The 8,158-nt window shown below is 36.6% G+C and overlaps 1 pseudogene; it reads left to right on the top strand.

Annotated features, from left to right (window-relative positions):
* Positions 1 to 410: 410 nt before the first annotated feature.
* Positions 411 to 5,035, top strand: LOC104983164 (annotated as a pseudogene).
* Positions 5,036 to 8,158: the final 3,123 nt, after the last annotated feature.

The raw sequence follows: 8,158 nt of genomic DNA, 5'->3' as shown, positions 1-8,158 counted from the left end.
TATCTGATTTGACTTTTTGTCTTTATTGTGTCTTTTCTGTACTTTTTCTTTTCAGTTTATTGATAATGTTTTTAATATACAAATATTTTAAATTTTGAGGAAGTTCAATTTATCAATTTATTTATTTATTTTTGTTGCTTATGCTTTTGTTTCCCTATCTAAGAATCTACTGACAAATTCAAGGCCGTGAAATTTAAGGCATGTGTTTTTCTTGTAAGAGTTTTATAGTTTATGCTCTTTCATTCAGGTACTTGTTCAGTTTCTGAGTTAACTGTTGTATATAATATGAGGCAAGTGTCCAATCTCATGATTTTACTTGTGAATGTCCAGTTGTCCTGGCATCATTTATTTGAAGAAGAAAGTATTATTTTACCAATGAATATTAAGAGAATCATAACCTCAGAAGCACCATGATGATGGTGAAGTACAAGCTGGGAGAAATCAGAGCCCCTACAGAGCACAGCTGCCCAGTCAAAATGTATTTTGAATCTTCCACTAGCGAGAAATAAGCTTGTTATTGTTGTTCAGTCACTAAGTCGTGCCACTCCATGGACTGCAGCATGCCAGATTTCCCTGCCCTTCACTGTCTCCTGGAGTTTGCTCAAACTCATGTCTATTGAGTCAGTGATGTCACCCAACCACCTCATCCTCTGCTTCCTTCTTCTCCATTAGCCTTCAAGCTTTCCCAACATCAGGGTCTTTTCCAATGAGTCAGCTCTTCATGTCAGATGGCCAAAGCACTGGAGCTTGTTTCAGCATCAGTCCTTCCAATGAATACTTAGGGATGACTTCCTTTAGGATGGACTGGTTTGATCTTGCTGCCCAAAGGACTCTCAAGTCTTCCCCAGAACCACAATTTGAAGCATCAATTTTTCGGCATTCAGCCTTCTTTAGGGTCCAACTCACATCCATGCCTGACTACTAGAAAAACCATGGCTTTGACTATATGCACTTTTGTTGGCAAAGTGATGTCTCTGTTTTTGAATATGCTGTCTAGTTTTGTCATAACTTTCCTCCCAAGGAGCAAGTGTACTTTAATTTCATGGCTGCAGTCACCATGAAGCAATGGTTTTTGAGCCCCAGAAAATAAGATATTTCACTGCTTCCACTTTTTAGCTCCTTCTGCATAAAGTTATTATTATTCTTAACTTGTGTCCTTAAAGCCAAGACAGGTAGTTACCAAAATTAGTGAAAATACCATCTTTTTCATAAACAGATATTTTTAGAAAACATATCATCCAAAATTGTTTTTTAGATTCCATAATAAATATAAACATCTGAGAACACTATATTTGAAAAGCCAATGCAAGCTTTCTATCAATAGAATCAATAGTGTAAAAATAAAATAAAGTTTATAATATAAATAATGTAATGTACAAAATAAACCATACAATGGCAGCTTAGCAGGCATATGTTTAGAAACATAGGAAAAAAATATATATATACCTTCATAAGAAAATTTTAAAAATTAAATATGGATTAATAAAAGACAAATCTATTGCTGTATAATTTTCTCTTGTGGATTTATGTATTTTATATGCATATAAAAATTTAAAAAATGATGTTGTTTATTTTTATAAGATTAAATGAGTAAAGTTGCTAACACAAATGCCCTAAGGCTTTAGGGAAATAATATACAACCAATATACCACCTGGGAAAGAGTTAAAATGTAATTAGTTGAATTGCAGTCATCAAGGCAGTACTTCAGTTAAGTTCTCTAGTTTTCATATTCCTAAGGTCATGATGACAGCCTATGCCCAACCAGTATCACTGAAGAAGCTGAAGTTGATTGGTTCTCTGAAGACCTATAAGACTTAGGTCATAGAACTAATGCCGCCCAGGCATTTGTTCTAAAAGGTCTTATAGGTCTTCAGAGAACCGATCAACTTCAGCTTCTTCAGCGTTACTGGTTGGGGCATAGACTTGGATAACCGTGATATTGAATGGTTTGACTTGGAAACGAACATTTTCAGAACATTTTCATTGACAGAACATCATTCTGTCGTTTTTGAGATTGCATCCAAGTACTGCATTTTGGACTCTTTTGTTGACCATGATGGCTACTCCATTTCTTCTAAGGGATTCCTGCCCACAGTAGTAGATATAATGGTCATCTGAGTTAAATTCACCCATTCCAGTCCATTTTAGTTCACTGATTCCTAGCATGTTGACGTTCACTCTTGCCATCTCTGTTTGACCACTTCCAATTTGCCTTGATTCATGGACCTAACATTCCAGGTTTCTATGCAATATTGCTCTTTACAGCATCGGACCTTGCTTCTATCACCAGTCACATCCACAACTGGGTATTGTTTTTGCTTTGGCTCCATACCTTCATTTTTTCTGGAGTTATTTCTCCACTGATCTCCTGTAGTATATTGGGCACCTACTGACCTGGGGAGTTTCCTCTTTCAGTATCCTATCATTTTGCCTTTTCATATTGTTCATGGGATTCTCAAGGCAAGAATACTGAAGTGGTTTGCCATTCCCTTCTCCAGTGGACCACATTATGTCAGACCTCTCCACCATGACCCGTCTGTCTTGGGTGGCCCCACACTGCATGGCTTAGTTTCACTGAGTTAGACAAAGCTGTGGTCTATGTGATCAGATTGGCTAGTTTTCTGTGATTATGGTTTCAGTGTGTCTGCCCTCTGTAGAGTATTTTAAATTTAAGGAGTGTGGCTGGAATAATATAGTCATAATCAATCTTTGCAGTGCTGAGACTTTACAAAGTATTGTTACAGAAGATCTGTTGTGGACATGGTCTTTGAAAGGTATCTTTTCTACAAGCTTATCATGTGGGAATCAGAGACAGCTATAGTGTGGTGACAAAACCTAGAGGAAAATAAGGAAACATGCATCTTAAACCAAGTGTTCTAATGAAATTCTACAGTGTTTCTATTGTGTGGCTTCTAGAATAAGGGATTTCTGCATTGTCTTCCCTAATGTCTCCACCAGTTGATAGATGTCCATATTTGTGCCTGATTTCCACAAACATATCAGGTGTTTGAAATCATACAATTATTCATAATTCTGATATATAAAAAGGTAAATATCTGCTCTATCATGTCTTACAGAATTTAAATTCATTATTGAAGTATCTAGTGCCATTCTAGTGATTTAAACTTTATATTAATATTCTTATCTTATTATTGAAAAAATGCCTTCTGAAATCAGTAATAATCAAGAAATATTCTGGTGTCGCATTTGAAATAGGTGTTTTCCAGCCATTTTTCTTTGGAATAAATAAAAACTTAATTCAAAATGGCAGAGTATATATTTGATCCATTCTGAAGTCTATATGTTTTCTCCAGTACTTTCACAGTCCTTATTTTTGTCACCCAAATTCCAAAATCTGCTACAATGAAAGAAAAAAAAGTTTTCTGTTCAATATTTTTTCAACTATTATCACAGAAAACATAGCACTTATTTTGTTTTGAATCTTCTGATGAATAATACAATTGGCTATGAAGAATACATTTAAATATTTTCAAAATTAATGCAACATAAGTGAAAAAGTTTAGTATGTTTTATAGCATAGCTCCAGAATGGGTTGAGGATTTGGAATAACTAGGAATAAGAAAGGAATTGAAAGGAGATAGGACAACCAAGAAAATATTGCATTAACTGTTTTGCAGAGATGTTATCATTATTCAAATTAGCATATAAGTTAATTGTCTCATAGCTCAGCAGGTGAGGCAGGTAAGAAACTGTGGAAACTAATGACATATTTTTCTCCAATACATGTAATTGGATTGTCATATCAGGTGTTTTCACAAAGCTCAGAATCATGCAAAGACAATGTCTCTTGAAAGCAGCTGATAATAATGAATTTTGTTATTTGAAATAAAGCAAGATCTAATCTGTTTTGGTTCTTTGTTTCTGAAGATCATACACAATGAAAATTATTATTGGCTGTATAATTGACATATGAGCATTAGCATTTTAAATAAAGCAGAAGTATAGCATTTACAGAAATACTGTAAACAGAGACCCAGTGAGCTTCTCAACACATTTTCTATTCTCTTACCTATTTCAAAGTTTAGTTTTTACTCTTCTGGATCAACATTGATATTTTGTCCACAGGAACCAAGCAAACCATTGTGCTGAGGTCACTTTCATTCTCTTGGGCTTCTCAAAATATCCTCAGCTCCAGCTGCCCCTGTTCCTAGTCTTCCTGACCATCTACTCAGTCACTGTGCTGGGGAACCTAGGCATGATCCTGATCATCAAGTCCAGTTCCAGGCTCCACACACCCATGTACTTCTTTCTCAGCCACTTATCCTTTGTTGATTTCTGTTACTCGACAGTAGTTACACCCAAGCTACTAGAAAACTTGGTTGTGTAAGACAGAACCATCTCCTTCACAGGATGCCTCATGCAATTCTTCTTTGCCTGCATATTTGTGATGACAGAGACATTCTTCTTGGCAGTGATGGCATATGACCGATTTGTGGCTATTTGCAACCTTCTTCTCTACACAATTGTCATGTCCCAGAGGTTTAGTTTTGTGTTGGTGATTGCTACATACCCTTGGGGTATAGCCTGTTCCCTAATATTCACATTACTTTTTTTGAATTTTTCCCTTTGTGGGAGTAAGTTCATAAATAACTTTGTCTGTGAGCATGCTGCCATAGTTGCTGTTTCCTGCTCTGACCCCTACATCAGCCAGGAGATCATTTTAGTCTCTGCCACATTCAATGAAGTAAGCAGCCTGATGATTATTCTCACCTCCTATGTTTGCATTTGTATCACTTTCCTGAAGGTTCCTTCAACAGGGGGCACCACAAAGTCTTCTCCACCTTTGCCTCCCACCTGACCACCATTACTGTCTTACATGGGAGCGTCCTTTTCCTCTGTGTTCCTAACTCCAGAAGCTCATGGCTTATGCTCAAGGTGGGCTCTGTGTTTTAAGCAGTGGTCTTCCCCATGCTGAACCCATTGATCTACAGCCTCAGGAAGAAAGATGTGAAGGCAGCTGTCAGGAAGTTAATCAATAACAACTTAATATCTCAATTAATGTACAATGACTAAAATTTAGTGTGCCCTTTCAAAGCATAGTTGTCCAAGTTTTCCAGAATTTATAGTACTCTCAATTGGTTTTTTTTTTTTCAGAAAAGAAAACAGTACACACTTTTGAAGTGTGTTAGGCCCTAGTTAATACAACATTCAACAACTTTAGTAAACCTCAGAGAATTACCTATAAAATAACAACAACAACAACAACAAAAATAAAGCCTGGATCATTTTAGTCTCTAGTTGGTTTGTCATATAAAGATTCCTGAGTAAGTGCACTTTACCATTTGTCTGCCAAAGCACAGTCATTGAACAATGGATTTATAGAGTTGTCCTGAAAACGTCTGGAAAATCCCATGGATGGAGGAGCCTGGTAGGCTGCAGCCCATGGAGTCTCAAAGAGTAGGACACAACTGAGCGACTTCATTTTCACTTTTCACTTTCATGCATTGGAAAAGAAATGGCAACCCACTCCAGTGTTCCTGCCTGGAGAATCCCAGGGATGGGGGAGCCTGGTGGGCTGCCATCCACGGGGTCTCACAGAGTCTGACACTTAGCAGCAGCAGCCTGAAAAAGTATAGCTAAAATGTAAAGCTAATTTATAGCTAAATTTATAGAAAATGTATAAGAGAGTTGCATCAACCGAAATATAGTAAACTGAGAATTGTTCAACACTAATATACTAAATTTAAAAGACATATTTATTTATACCCACACAAGAAACATCAGGACATTATAAGTTCAAAGAAGTCATATCTCTATCCCCGCAAAGTTGTGAATATGATGCGGTCAAATTGTACTTGTTAATATAAAATTTTTTTGCTTTTTGTATATAAAACATCAAAAATAAAATTAAGAACTGCACACTTCAGAAATACTTTCAGCAAAATCTAAAGTAGTCTTTCATGTCAATCTTAAATTGAGTATAATATTCTGTTGGTATATAATGATACAATAACAGAGAACTTCATTGGTAAGTAACATTATTGATGGACTGAAAGGAAGCCCTGCTAATATCAGCTAGAGCACCTTGGTTAACCTGATTTAATTTTGCAAAACTTACCTGCATTTTACAGAATGAACTATGCTTGATATATGTTACACAACCTTGTATTTAAGATCCTAATCTTTTTAAAATGGTTGACCAGTTTTCCCAGCACCACTTGTTAAAAGAATAAAACTAGAACACTTTCTAATACCATACACAAAAATAAACTCAAAATGGATTAAAGATCTCAACGTAAGACCAGAAACCATAAAACTCCTAGAGGAGAACATAGGCAAAACACTCTCCAACATACATCACAGCAGGATCCTCTATGACCCACCTCCCAGAATATTGGAAATAAAAGAAAAAATAAACAAATGGGACCTAATTAAACTTAAAAGCTTCTGCACAACAAAGGAAAGTATAAGCAAGGTGAAAAGACAGCCTTCAGAATGGGAGAAAACAATAGCAAATGAAGCAACTGACAAACAACTAATCTCAAAAATATACAAGCAACTCGTACAGCTCAACTCCAGAAAAATAAATGACCCAATCAAAAAATGGGCCAAAGAACTAAATAGACATTTCTCCAAAGAAGACATACAGATAGCTAACAAACACATGAAAAGATGCTCAACATCACTCATTATCAGAGAAATGCAAATCAAGACCACTATGAGGTATCATTTCACACCAGTCAGAATGGCTGTGATCCAAAAGTCTACAAATTATAAATGCTGGAGAGGGTGTGGAGAAAAGGGAACCCTCTTACACTGTTGGTGGGAATGCAAACTAGTACAGCCACTATGGAGAACAGTGTGGAGATTCCTTAAAAAACTGGAAATAGAACTGCCTTATGATCCAGCAATCCCACTGCTGGGCATACACACTGAGGAAACCAGAAGGGAAAGAGACACGTGTACCCCAATGTTCACCGCAGCACTGTTTATAATAGCCAGGACATGGAAGCAACCTAGATGTCTATCAGCAGATGAATGGATAAGAAAGCTATAGTACATATACACAATGGAGTATTACTCAGCCATTAAAAAGAATACATTTGAATACATTCTAATGAGGTGGATGAAACTGGAGCCTATTATACAGAGTGAAGTAAGCCAGAAGAAAAAACACCAATACTGTATACTAACGCATATATATGGAATTTAGAAAGATGGTAACAATAACCCTGTGTACGAGACAGCAAAAGAGACACTGATGTATAGAACAGTCTTATGGACTCTGTGGGAGAGGGAGAGGGTGGGAAGATTTGGGAGAATGGCATTGAAACATGTAAAATATCATGTATGAAACGAGATGCCAGTCCAGGTTCGATGCACGATACTGGATGCTTGGGGCTAGAGCACTAGGTCGACCCAGAGGGATGGTATGGGAAGGGAGGAGGGAGGAAGGTTTAGGATGGGGAACACATGTATACCTGTGATGGATTCATTTTGATATATGTCAAAACCAATACAATATTGTAAAGTTAAAAAATAAAATAAATTAAAAAAAGATCCTACAGAGTCCATAAGACTGATCTATACCTCAGTGTCTCTATTGCTGTCTTGTACACAGGGTTATTGTTACCATCTTTCTAAATTCCATATATATGCGTTAGTATACTGTATTGATGTTTTTCTTTCTGGCTTACTTCACTCTGTATAATAGGTTCCAGTTTCATCCACCTCATTAGAACTGATTCAAATGTATTCTTTTTAATGGATGAGTAATATTCCATTTTGTATATGTACCACTGCTTTCTTATCCATTCATCTGCTGATGGGCATCTAGGTTGCTTCCATGTCCTGGCTATTATAAACAGTGCTGCAATGAACATTGGGAGATTTGGGAGAATGGCATTGAAACATGTATAATATCATGTATGAAACGAGTCGCCAGTCCAGGTTCAATGCACGATACTGGATGCTTGGGGCTGGTGCACTGGGTCGACCCAGAGGGGTGGTATGGGGAGGGAGGAGGGAGGAGGGTTCAGGATGGGGAGCACGGGTATACCTGTGGCAGATTCATTTCGATGTTTGGCAAAACTAATACAATATTGTAAAGTTTAAAAATAAAATAAAATTTTAAAAAAGATCCTAATCTTAGAAAAAAATAGATGATAGATTTTAGGTAAAGTATAATTTTGAAAC

This window comes from Bison bison, unplaced genomic scaffold (assembly GCF_000754665.1).
Source record: "Bison bison bison isolate TAMUID 2011002044 unplaced genomic scaffold, Bison_UMD1.0 scf7180017861828, whole genome shotgun sequence".
Lineage (NCBI taxonomy): Eukaryota > Metazoa > Chordata > Mammalia > Artiodactyla > Bovidae > Bison > Bison bison.
Note: the sequence above shows the minus strand (reverse complement) of the source record. Positions and strands in the feature narration are given on the sequence as shown.